Source organism: Prinia subflava, chromosome 3 (genome assembly GCF_021018805.1).
Source record: "Prinia subflava isolate CZ2003 ecotype Zambia chromosome 3, Cam_Psub_1.2, whole genome shotgun sequence".
Classification (NCBI taxonomy): Eukaryota; Metazoa; Chordata; class Aves; order Passeriformes; family Cisticolidae; genus Prinia; species Prinia subflava.
Genome location: NC_086249.1, coordinates 104,388,532 through 104,400,454, shown reverse-complemented (window position 1 = coordinate 104,400,454; position 11,923 = coordinate 104,388,532). Strand labels below are relative to the sequence as shown.

The 11,923-nt window shown below is 47.7% G+C and overlaps 1 protein-coding gene across 2 annotated transcripts in view; it reads left to right on the top strand.

Moving 5' to 3' along the window:
- The first annotated feature begins 1,427 nt into the window (after positions 1 to 1,427).
- B3GALT5 (beta-1,3-galactosyltransferase 5) overlaps positions 1,428 to 11,923 on the top strand; it is a 34,627-nt gene continuing 24,131 nt past the window's right edge. Inside the window, exon 1 of one of the 2 annotated variants that reach the window (XM_063393183.1) lies at positions 1,428 to 1,508. The gene's annotated coding sequence lies outside the window, so the exon portion shown is untranslated. Of the gene's footprint in view, positions 1,509 to 1,538; positions 1,797 to 11,923 lie in introns of those variants that run through there. The other variant, XM_063393179.1, reaches the window with a different exon arrangement.

Here is an 11,923-nt window from a genome sequence, read left to right as displayed (position 1 = left end):
AGCCACAGCTTCTCTGGACAACCTGTGCCAGGGCCTCTCACAATAAAGAATTTCTTCCTAATATCCCATCTAACCCCACTCTCTGAAGAGTTTGAAGCTATTCCCTGGCTCCTGTCCCTGCAGCCCTTGGCAATTGTCTCTCTGCAGCTTTCCTGGGGCTCCTTCAGGCCCTGCAAGGCCACCGTGAGCTCAGCCCAGAGCTTCTCCTGCCCAGGCTGAGCAATGCCAGCTGTGCCAGCCTTTCCTGCCAGCAGAGCTGCTGCAGCCCTCTGCTCATCCTGGAGCCTCCTCTGGGCTCTCTCCAGCAGCTCCACGTCCTTCCAAAATCATCAGCTCAAGGTGCAGCAGTGGCCAAGACCCAGGGAAATGCACTCTCAGCAGGATGGCAGGGCTTTGCACCCTGGCTGTGCTGACATCTTGAACAGGCTGTGTCTCAGGGAAGACCTGGGAAAGTGAGAAATACAGAGAAAACAGCAGCTGGAGAGGATGGAACAGCTGCTCCATGAGGAGGCTGAAAAGAGTCTTCGATTTGGAGAGGAAGCCAAGGCAGCTACAAAAAATCATAAAGATGAATGCAGAACAGTGAGTCAGAAAATCCTGCAACACCATCATGAAAATTAGCAGACACAATGAAATTAATAGACCAGCTTGAAAGAGGAAAAAGAGAATGTTTTGATGCAGTGAGTCAGGAAATTTTGGAATTTGTCATCACAGGATGCTGCAATGCCAACGGGTCCAGGAAGGGAGCAGGCAGTGTTAGGAATAGGAGGCTCCTAAATGGATACCACAGCCTGGGATGTGTCCTCAACATCCCAAATCCCAGGAATCACAGATGCTGGGGATTGGGAGCAAAAGGATTTGAATATGTCAGATTTGCTATTCCTAAATACTTTGGCCCATTTCCACTTTCAAAGACTGAATACCAGGTTAGGTGAGGAACTGATTTTAGCATTTCTTACGTTCCTGCAGGTAATCCCTCTTCCTGGGGAAAATTTTCAGCATCTCACCAGCAAACAAATCAGGACACCAGTCATTGCTGTAGAGGTCTTGAGCAGAAGGACTTTTGGGAGCATGGTGGACAATACAAACACAGCACTGTTAATCACTCTGGAAATGTAAATCCAACGTGTGCTGTGCCTTGATGTACTCCCAGGCTGCCTGAGCTTCCCATGGCTGATGAACCACAAGCTCCACTTTTCCCCCCAGAACAAAACCCCTGAGTGTACCCAGGACATCAGGCAGGCTTTGGGCTTGAGGCAGAACCCACCACACTTTGCACCTTCCTGTTAAGGCAGAAACACAGCGGTGAGCTTCTGGAGAGGGTCTAATCTGGGAGGGAATGTGAGGAATGCTAAGCCTGCCACGTGGGAGGGACACACTGCCCTGGCCTTCAGCTGGTTGTGGGAATGCAGCTCGGGAGCAGCACTCAAAGCACTGCTGAACTCATGACAGAAGTAGATGTGCTACAAGACCCTGGAGGAGGAAGAGATCAGGGTGTGTGTATGAAGGTTTGTATGCAAGACAGTACAGGCCTGTAGAAGTCTGTGCTAGCCCATAGTTAAGCAATGTTACTAAGAAACATAGATATAGTTGTTGTAGTTTTAGGTCTATAAACCAGCAGTGTGCTGAATAAAATCGTCTTCATGATGCAAACCATGGAGTCTCTTCAACCACCCGACAGCTGAGGTGAAACAGAAATGGGAAAGCAGAAGATCCTACAGCCAGCACAGAAATTTGGGGTGTTCCTTGGGATCAGCACATGCTGGTCATCCTTCCTGCCAGGAGAAAAGGAGGCTGTGAGTATGCCAGGGATAAACTGGGGGCCGGCTGCTGCTCGGTGGTTTTAGCCATAATGTTAATTCTGCTTACATAAGCTTAATACTTTCTGCAGTAATTTAGAGCAACTGGGCAAAGAATTAAATCTTTTCTAAACTACGGCTGAACGAAAATCAGTAGCACAAATTTGTGAGCTATTGGCTTAAATGCACTTGGAGGGATACTGTCTGCATTTTTGCATTCTTGTTTTACTGGGAGAAGGCAACTGCAGCTGGTTGACACTGAGTACACAGCATTTCACAGGCTTCAGGAATCCATGGATGCAAAATCCTTCCAGTGCACCCCAGTTACACATAAACCAGCAAGCTGTTATTTTCTTTTCTTTTATATATATATATATATATTTTTTTTTTTTGGTGACACTTTGGTATGTAAAGCATTTTCCTTGGATGATTGATGCTTGAAACTTCTCGTATCCTGAAACAAGCTAAAATTAGAAAGGCTTTAAGCTGTGCTTCCTACAGATCCATATATGTCATAGGATGTGGCTGTTGGCACTTTAGGATGATTGATTGTCAAGTTTCACAGGCTGCTGAAGTGTAAAAGAGGTGATTTCGAGTGCCATGGCAAGCAACAAAGTGGGTAGGGTTAGTCAATTGTTTGTTTTGTGGGAAAATAAATACAAGGTGCTTCACTGCATTGCTAATAAAAGGTTTGGAATGGTAGGTCCAGAAGGTAACTTGGGCCATGGATGAGAGCACTTCTGAGCCAACAAACTGTGTGAGGGATTTTCTCTTAAAGAAAACTCTTTGTGAAATTCATTGGAGAGAAATTAAACTGTTCAGGAGCTTTGCCAGGGCAGCGCCAGCCCCCAGTCAGGGTTTCTGGCCACTTTTCCAGCCACCACATCTGTTCATCCACCTTCCAATTAATAAAATTAATTATTTTAATATTACAGTTTTCTTCACTTAGTCTTCTCTTTGATGTGAGAATACCAGCGTTAAAGGAGATAAGTCTGTCTGTCTGCATCTTCTGACAACTTTGGGAGGCTGGAAATAGGCTTGACATATCATCTGGGAAGCTGAGAACTCAAGACAGTTATTCCTTCAGGAAGCAGATTGTGGGTTTTAGGTTTGATGTCAAATATCCCAAAGGATGTTGGTTGTTCCCATCATTGCTGAGCAAGAAGCACAGGGAGGGAGCAACAAATCTCAGCTGGGACTCATCCTAAGGAGTTTTTGTCTCCATTTAGCTCAGGGGAAAGTAACTCATGGGTTACTCGAGCTGCAGAGTTGGATGACACAGATCAAGGGCACAGGAGTCCAAATCCAGAAAACCATAGTGATGGCTTTCTGTTGGTGAGAATTTGGGATCATTTAGATTAGAAAAGACTCTTGAGATCACTGAATCCAACCACAAACTGAACACCGCCAACCCCACCAGTAAAAAGTATCCTTGAGAGTCTCATCTTCACTTTTAAATATCTCCAGGGATGAAAGGAGGAAGGAACTGTGGAGAGAGGAGGGATGAATCTCTGAGAACACCTGGGACTGCTTTAGAGACCAGAGTTTCTTTGAGGCACTGTACCTTTCTCTTTCAGGATGTTTGATTTGTGACGAATAACTCTGTCACTAGATTCAAGAGAAGTTGAGTTTTGATACCAGCTCGTCCAAGCCCATTTTTGACCACAGACTACCCATTTAACTTCCCTGCATCTTAATTTCCCCGTGAAAGTGAGAAAATATTGCAGAGAATTTGTGGGAATAAAATCAAAGTATCAATGCACTGATGAAAAAAAAGCATAACCGCACATTTTCCTTTGATAAGATTTTTTGTTTCTGAGTTGTCCATTCCCCTGTAAAGATGATAACTTTTTTCCCCCATCCTATTGATATCTGACAGCTGTCAAACCTTCTCCTTCACATTCTATTTTCACTGCTTTCTCACCAAACTCTCCTATTAAGCAGCCTGCAGGAGAAATGGCTGAGAATATGGTCACCTTTCAGTCCCTTTTGCTTACTGGATGGCCGTGAATGTCTCCTCCAACCCTGATGTTTCTGTGATTCCGTGATATTTTGAAGCAGAACAGAACTGGTCTGTGTTTCCCACTTCACTGAAAAAGTTTGGAGCACATTTCTGAGACTGCAGAGGTTACTTCCTCATATATGTAGAGCAAGATGTCACACAGAGTGCCTTCCTGCCAGCTAGCTGGGATTCTGCTGAGAGGTGTGGAAAAAAGCTGTTAGCACCTCTCCTTCCTCAGCACTGCAATCCCTCAGGAAAACATAGCCCCAGAGAAAGAAACTTGGAGGAACAAAACAATGCAAGAACCTAGAAGAACTTGTTTTAAAAAGACCTTTTTTTTTTTTTCTCCTGAGCTGTGTAGCACCAGAGTGGAGCTCAGTAGGTCAAAGAGAAACCAAATCCCAAAGAAGGGATTTTCTTCCTCTCCAAAATCCCTGGCAGGAGGGTGGGGCCAGGTGGGGGTCAGGCCCTGCTCCCAAGTAACAAGGGACAGGACAAAAGGAAGTGGCTTCAAGTTGCACCAAGGGAAGTTTAGATGGGATATGAGGAAAAATTTATGCAAGGAAAGCTTTGTTGAGCCTTGGAATGAGCTTGGAATGAGGACAGTGCTTGGGTCACCATCCCTGCAGGGATTTAAAAGCCTTGCAGATGTGGGGACATGGGTCAGTGGTGGCCTTGGCAGAGCTGGGGGAATGGTTGGTCTTGGTGATTTTAAAGGCCTTTTCCAACCTAAATGAGTCCATGATTCCAAAATAGACACCAGGACACATCAGAGCTTGGAGTGCACAAAGAGAGGGAGAGGATGGCTGTGGAATCAGAGCCCCTCAGCTCTGGGGCTGGGGTCAAAGCACAGTGGTTTCTGCTCTGCCAAACTCCAGGATGGGATCCTGCTGGATGTCACAGTCCTGTCAGCTCCAATTTGCAGTCCCCTGCTCTGGTGGGGCGGAACAGAGGCTGCAGGTGAGCTGGAGCTGTGTGCTGAGCAGTGCTGAACCTGGCTCTTGCCAGCCTTAGCCTTCAAAATCACATTACCCTGATAAAATTTGCAGTCCTGGAGTTCTCCAGGCAGCACCAAGCACACAAGCTGCCTTCTTTCCTGATGCCCAGCCTGTGTTTCCCTTTCCTCTCACCACAAAGATTTTTTGTTTGTTTAATATTTTATTTTAACAAAAGTGAAGCACCTCCACAATAGGCTCCAAATAAACAAATAAAACAGGCACATTCTCTTCCAGCACCCATCTGGCTGGGGAGGTGACATTTTTTACATGGCATTGCACGTGAATGATTCCCAGCAGTCAGTGATGGAGCAGGAATATTGGCTGTCTGTGGGCTCCAGTACTTTTCCATGAGCTTTAAATTCTTGCTGGATTTTAATGATGGGTCATGCTGCACCCAGTGGAAATGGGTTAGATGCTGATATCTGTGTGGTCTTCATCAGATAAATCACTGTAAGAAAATTATATTCATCTTCTGGCCAGCCTCGGGCTGGTTTTGAGGGAGCTGCCAGTGTGGCCCATCCAGAGACAAATACAGGAGGTACAGGTGAAGCCTTAAGTTTGAGCTTTCATATTTTTCAGATTCTGTGCTGCCCAGGGGTGCAGCTCTGAGCTCACATTCAGGGTCACTCAGCTCTGCACACAGCAGGGACACAAAACAAATCCTTTCCAGAAGGAGACCAAGGACAACTTTCAGGCCCAAAAGCACAAACAAGGGTGGCTGAAGGGAGGAACAAGAAGGATGGGACCTCACAACTTGAAGTTGTAATTGCAAATTACCAAAACTTGTAAAAATGTAAGGTCTCATGACCAGTCAGCCATTTTGTGACCATTCTAAATCCACCTTGGGTGTATCCCTGGCCAGGCTCTTGTCCTGCCCAAAGTGTATCCTCGAGACCTTTCAATAAATCCCTACTTTATTCTCCAGCTCTGTCCAGTCTCTGTTTCAGGTCAGCCTTCCCAAGGCATCACAGGGAGCAGCTCTTGGAGGGCCAAAATTTGGGTGGGGAGTCACCCAGCTGGGCTGGGGTGAGGACACCTCTGCCTGATCCCCAGCACTGGGAGAGGGGAAGGCTGTGGGGAAGGAGGAGGGACGTGCCCAGGGAAGAGAAAACCTCCAAGAGGGGTCTGGGGACTGTGTTTAACAGGAGCCCCAGCACAGGCTGCCTGTGCCAAAGAAATGTGAACTGGCAGGGAGTTGAGGAGCATTGCCAGTGTGGAAGAAAACAGGAGAGCATCCAAGAAAGAAGTGAAAGATCCCCCAGTACAGATATCAGATCCAATTTGGTGGCATGGAGGCCCAGCATCACTTGCTTTGGGGGCTTACAAGAATTTCTGCTAGAAGCTGGGATCCTTTCCTCCTAGGACTGGCCGAGGAGGGTGAATTTTGTGTGCACAGGTTTGTCTCCAAGCTGTGGGGAGCTGTAATGTGATGCAGCCGTGGCAAAGAGGAATGTGATGAGTAGATGTCCCAAGGAGTTATTTTCAGAAGTAAAGGGGATATCTAATCACATTGCAAAGCACTGCCCTGGCACCTCCTTTGGGACAGGTCCTGTGCAATGTTTGAATCCTGACCAAGAAAAGGTTAAATCCACACTGAAGAGAGCAGGGAGAAGCCATTCCAGATATCCAGGCCTGGCAGTGTTCAATTTATGAGAGGAGGCAACAGGATCTTGGTTGGTGTAGTGCAGCAACATTTCCAAATTGGAAATTCCCCAAAATGGTGGATAATGAAAGTTGTTTCATACTCAGGAATAGAGAGAACATAAAGCTGGAGAAGGAACTTTGTCCAGGGGAAGGGCAATAATATCTCTGTGGCAGATGTGCTCTGCAGTACTGTACGTGTCAGGAGGAACACAGGATGGACAGCAAGGAGAGGCAGCAAAGACTGGGTGTGCAGGACCTGGAGTGTGCTAGAGACACCTGAAAAGAGTAAATTCAGCCAGTGCCGAAAGCCCTTAGCAAATTATTCTGCACCCCTGCTCTTAGCAGTGTGTTTTTACCCCATTGCCTGTCTGTCACTGCTCCAAACCTCAGCATCACCCTCTTGCCAAAGGGGAAGAGCAAAAACCGCAGATATTTCAGTGCCTGCTGTCTGAAGGGGGGAGTGTTGAGATTGTGTCTGCTACAGCTCGAGCAGCAGAGCCCGGCAGACACTCGATCCCGGTGGTGTCAGCGGGCAGGGCTCAGGAACCTGGCTGGGATAATCCCCGGGAGGTGATGGAGCCTCCTTGGGACAGGGACAGGGACAGTCCCCACCCTACAGGGCTGGCAGCAGGGCTTAGCGACATGAGAGGAGGGTCAGAGGCTCCTGCAGGGTGCCCTGCCAGGCTGGGAGTTTTGTTTCCAAATTAGACACTGAGCCGGTGGCAGAAACTTGGGAAGTTCTTCCTTGCTTGGAGCCATCACCTGTGGGATCCTGTCCCTGTGCCCTGCTCAGTGCCCCACCTGCAGAGCTGCCCCAGCCCTGGAATTCCCAGCACAGGGAGGACGTGGAGCTGCTGGAGAGAGCCCAGAGGAGGCTCCAGGATGAGCAGAGGGCTGGAGCAGCTCTGCTGGCAGGAAAGGCTGGCACAGCTGGCATTGCTCAGCCTGGGCAGGAGAAGCTCTGGGCTGAGCTCAGGGTGGCCTTGCAGGGCCTGAAGGAGCCCCAGGAAAGCTGCAGAGAGACAATTGCCAAGGGCGGCAGGGACAGGAGCCAGGGAATGGCTCCCAGTGCCAGAGAGTAGGGTTAGGTTGGATATTAGGAAGAAATATTTCACTGTTAGGGTAGAAGGCACCAGAACAGGCTTCCTAGAGAAATTCTGGATGCCCCATCCCTGAAAGCATTTCTCAGTGGCATGGCAGAAAGAAAATCCCAACAGCTGCCTTTTGGTCAAAAATTATGACTCCAGCAGGAGTCTTTTATTTTTTTCTGTGAGTAGGATAAGCTTTTTGTACAAGGCATTTCCTGTAAAGGAGTTAGATTAAAACAGAAAGGTTCCACAAAAGCAAAGGTCAATTACCTTCTTATATTTAGCCTGAGTTTTGTTTTTTAAGAAGTGTTTCGCTTCTTTCTTTGCGTGCAAAGGCTGGGAGACACCCTTTGTGTTGAGAAGATGCCAAAAAGGGAACTCCTTGTTCCTGTAGCCCCTGCTGCCAAAGCTTAGCCATGCAAACCCAACAAAAGACTCCAGAGTCCCCAATTGCTTCAAGGTTTGATGGTTTAACATTTGAAGCCCAGCATTGACTGAATCCCTAAAAGCAGGGAGTTGATTTAGTGGGCAAGAGGAAGCAAGGACAGGTATATTTACTGCTCACCTATGTTTTACTGCCCTGTATGAAAGATTTATGAGCTCTGAACTTGTGGGCAGCCACTTTTCCTGGCCTGGCTCATGCTAAAGAGGAGCTGGAGGGGTGCTGGCACCCCCCTGTCTGGGTGAGCACAACACACCCTGGTCTGGGTGGCTCATGGCTTTGATCTCCTGAAAAAAAGGATGATTGAGAGAGGGAATATAAACTGGAGACCAGATAAAATGCTTGTGAGCAGAGCAAGTTGTAATACCTGCAGATTTTTTTGTTGTTTAAATATTCTTTTTATAGAGTTCCAGAATCATTGAGGTTGGAAGAGACCTTCAAAATCATCCAGTCTCAATGTCAGCTCAGAACCACCAAAATCACCCCTGAACCACGTCCCCAAGTGCCACATTCAGAGACCTGTTGAACACTTCCAGAGCTGGCAACTCCACCACCTCCCTGGGCAGCTCCAAATTCCAGTGCCTGACTGCTCTTCCAGGGAAAATGTTTTTTTCTTATATCTAATCTAAACTGCCCCTGAGAGGCCATTTCCTCTCATTATTTCACTTGAGAATCATTTTTCATGTTTAAAAAATGCCATTTGTGTAAAGTCATCAGGCAAGGAAGCCCTCAGAAATAAGTCTGTAAACACTCAGCTGGACACTGCTTTTGTAGTGGACACCTTGGAGCTCGTATTTCATGGGCAGAGTGGAAGAGGGATGAAATAAAACACAAAAGCTGTGGCCACCCTGGCTGCAAGAAGACCTGAAATCTGTGAGGGGGCAGGGAGCAAAGATTGGGGTTGTTCAGCTTGGTGTTGGAGCAGGCTCTGCTCCACCAGGCATTTATTTTATTTAGTGACTCTTAAATATACTCAGGGTGTCCCCTTGTGCAAGGGGAGGGATGCAAGCACCAGCCCAGGATGCAGAGATGAGGGAGATCCTGTCCACAACCAGACATCCTTCACAGAGGGAATGTTGGTCACAACAACCCCGTGGGGCTCCAGGCTGGGCAGAGGGGCTGCAAAGCTGGAAAAGCCCTGGGGGTGCTGGGGACAGGGCTGGACACGAGCCCAGGGGTGCCCAGGGGGGCAGGAGGCCACTGGCCCCTGGGCTGGGTGAGGAATTGTGTGTCCAGCAGGAGCAGGGCAGGGATTGTCCCTCTGTGCTCCAGGGCTGTGCCCAGCTGTGGCTCCTGCAGGAGAGCCCTGGAGGGGCTGGAGCGTGTCCAGGGCAGGGAAGGGAGCTGGGAAGGGGCTGGAGAATTCCTGAGGGAGCTGGGAAGGGGCTGGAGAATTCCTGAGGGAGCTGGGAAGGGGCTGAGGCTGGAGAAAAGGAGGCTCAGGGGGACCTTGTGGCTCTGCACAAGTCCCTGACAGGAGGGGACAGCCGGGGGGGCCGGGCTGTGCTCCAGGAACAGGGACAGGAGGAGAAGGAACGGCCTCAGGCTGGGCCAGGGGAGGCTCAGCTTGGGCAGCAGCAGGAATTTGCCCATGGAAAGAGAGCTCAGGCCTTGGCAGGGGCTGCCCAGGGAGGTTTGGAGTGCCCATCCCTGCAGGTGTCCCAGGAAGGGCTGGAGGTGGCACTGAGTGCTCTGGGCTGGGGACAAGATGGGGATCAAAGCTTGGACTGGATGATCTTGGAGGTCTTTTCCAGCCTCAGGGATTCCATGGTTCTGTGTTTTAGCAGCAGGTGGAGGACACAGCAATGGCACCTCTGCCAGGGGGGGATTTCAGCACTGCAGCTCCCAGAGGTGCTGCAGGAGCTGCCTCTCTTGTCTCAGGGTCACATCCCCTGCTCCAGCCTGGATCCTCATCCATGAGATCCCCACCTCAGGTACCTGACAAACCCTCAAGAAACAGAAAAAAAGTCAGAAGCAGAGTGGATGTAAGGTGTGAGTTAAATACCCAGGAAATCATGGAGAAGATGGACATGTTTGACCAATACCCACTGTCAACCACCTGAAAAAAGAGCCCAATCCAAAACCCAACATAGAACAGAAAGTTTGTTTGTTTTTTTAATGTATAAATATTTAAAAGCATTGATAAGTATTTGTGGAGGCAGGGGTATTACTCAGTTTACAAAACCACTGCAAAAAATGCTTTGAGGGAACAAGAAATAGTGTGGTAGAGCAAGCAGATGGAGAACTGCACTGACAAACATGGCTTCCCCTTAAAAAATAGGGTAAAAGAGTTGTAATTTTATTTCAGATGTTGACATGACAATATGTCATAGATCTGTTCCAGATGTAAGAAATAGAATAAGAATATAAACATAAATAAGAATATAAATAAGAAATAAATTTTCACTGACGGGCATTTTTTTCTTCTGTGAAAAACACATTTCACTCCTTGGAATTCATCTTGAAACAGAGTGGAAACATTTCAAAGAGTCACAATATCAAAAATATTTCATTTCTGTTGAGCTTTTAGGAGAACTTTTTTGCATTTCCAATTTCTTTGAAGGTAATATGGTATCACATTTCTTTTGTATCCCATTTTATACCAATGCTGTGCCCAGCAGCAGATGAACTTGTGATCAGCTGGATTTGGAGCACTCTGCTCTACACAGTGCACTGCAGGACATGGGCAGGGCAGGGTGGGCTCTGTTTTTTTTAAATTTGGAAACTTTGGTATACTTGGTTTCAACCCAAATGGCCTGAAATTTCCCTCTTGACAAGCCCTTGTTTTGAAGCAGATCAAAAAATATTCCGTTTGGATACCTTCCCCTTGGCTTTTGCTCTCTTGCTGGGCCAGAACAGGAACAGGCTGATGATAAATTAAAAAAAAAAAAATGAAAGCACATTAAACTCAGCAGCTCAGAAGGATCCATTTGACAGAGCCACAACTGAGTGAACATTTTTTGGCACTTCAGTCAGGCTCCATCAAAACCTCCATCTTGTGCTATGCACCAGATAACGGCGCCCAGATCAGAGAAACAGAGAAACAGAGAAAACATTTGCAGCAGATGAGGCTGGGAGGGAAGGAGTGGGAGTTTTATTAAACCTGGGCTTCACTCATTGTTTCCTGGGGATCACACCCTTGGCTGGGTGTTGTCCTTCCCTCAGGAGTTTGGGGGATGAGGGCTCTGCCCTTTCCCCGTGGGAGGCTGCAGAGTCTCTGCTCCCAGAGAGGGTCCCAGGCATGGATTGCTCCGTGCTGGTGATTCCAGTGCTGGGCTTCATCCTCTGACCTGCACAGCTCCACGGTGACCCCTGACCTTCCCCTGGGCTTTTCATGACTGCCCCACTACTGCCCCTCACTACTGACCCTTTCCCTTTCCCTTTCCCTTTTTCCCTTTCCCTTTCCCTTTTTCCCTTTCCCTTTTTCCCTTTCCCTTTTTCCCTTTCCCTTTTTCCCTTTCCCTTTCCCTTTCCCTTTCCCTTTCCCTTTCCCTTTCCCTTTCCCTTTCCCTTTCCCCTTCCCTTTCCCCTTCCCCTTCCCCTTTCCCTTTCCCTTTCCCTTTCCCTTTCCCTTTCCCTTCCTTTCCCTTTCCTTTCCCTTTCCCTTTCCCCTTTTGCCTTTTCCTCTTTTCCTCTTTTCCTCTTTTCCCTTTTTCCCTTTCACTTTTTTTTCCCTTATTCCCTTTCTCTTCTTCCCTTTCACTTTTCCCCCTTTTTCCTTTGTCTTTTTCCCTTTCTCCCCTTTCCATTTTTGCCTTTCCTTTTTTCATTTTTCCTTTCCCTTATTTCTTTTCCCTTTCCTTTTTCTCCTTTCCCTTTCTTCCTTTATTTTTCCTTTTTACCTTTTCCTCTTTCCCTTTCCCCTTTTTCCTTTCCTTTTTTCTCTTTCCCTTTCTTCCCTTTTTTTTTCATTTTTTCATTTTCCCTTCCCTCTTCCCTTTATCTTTTTC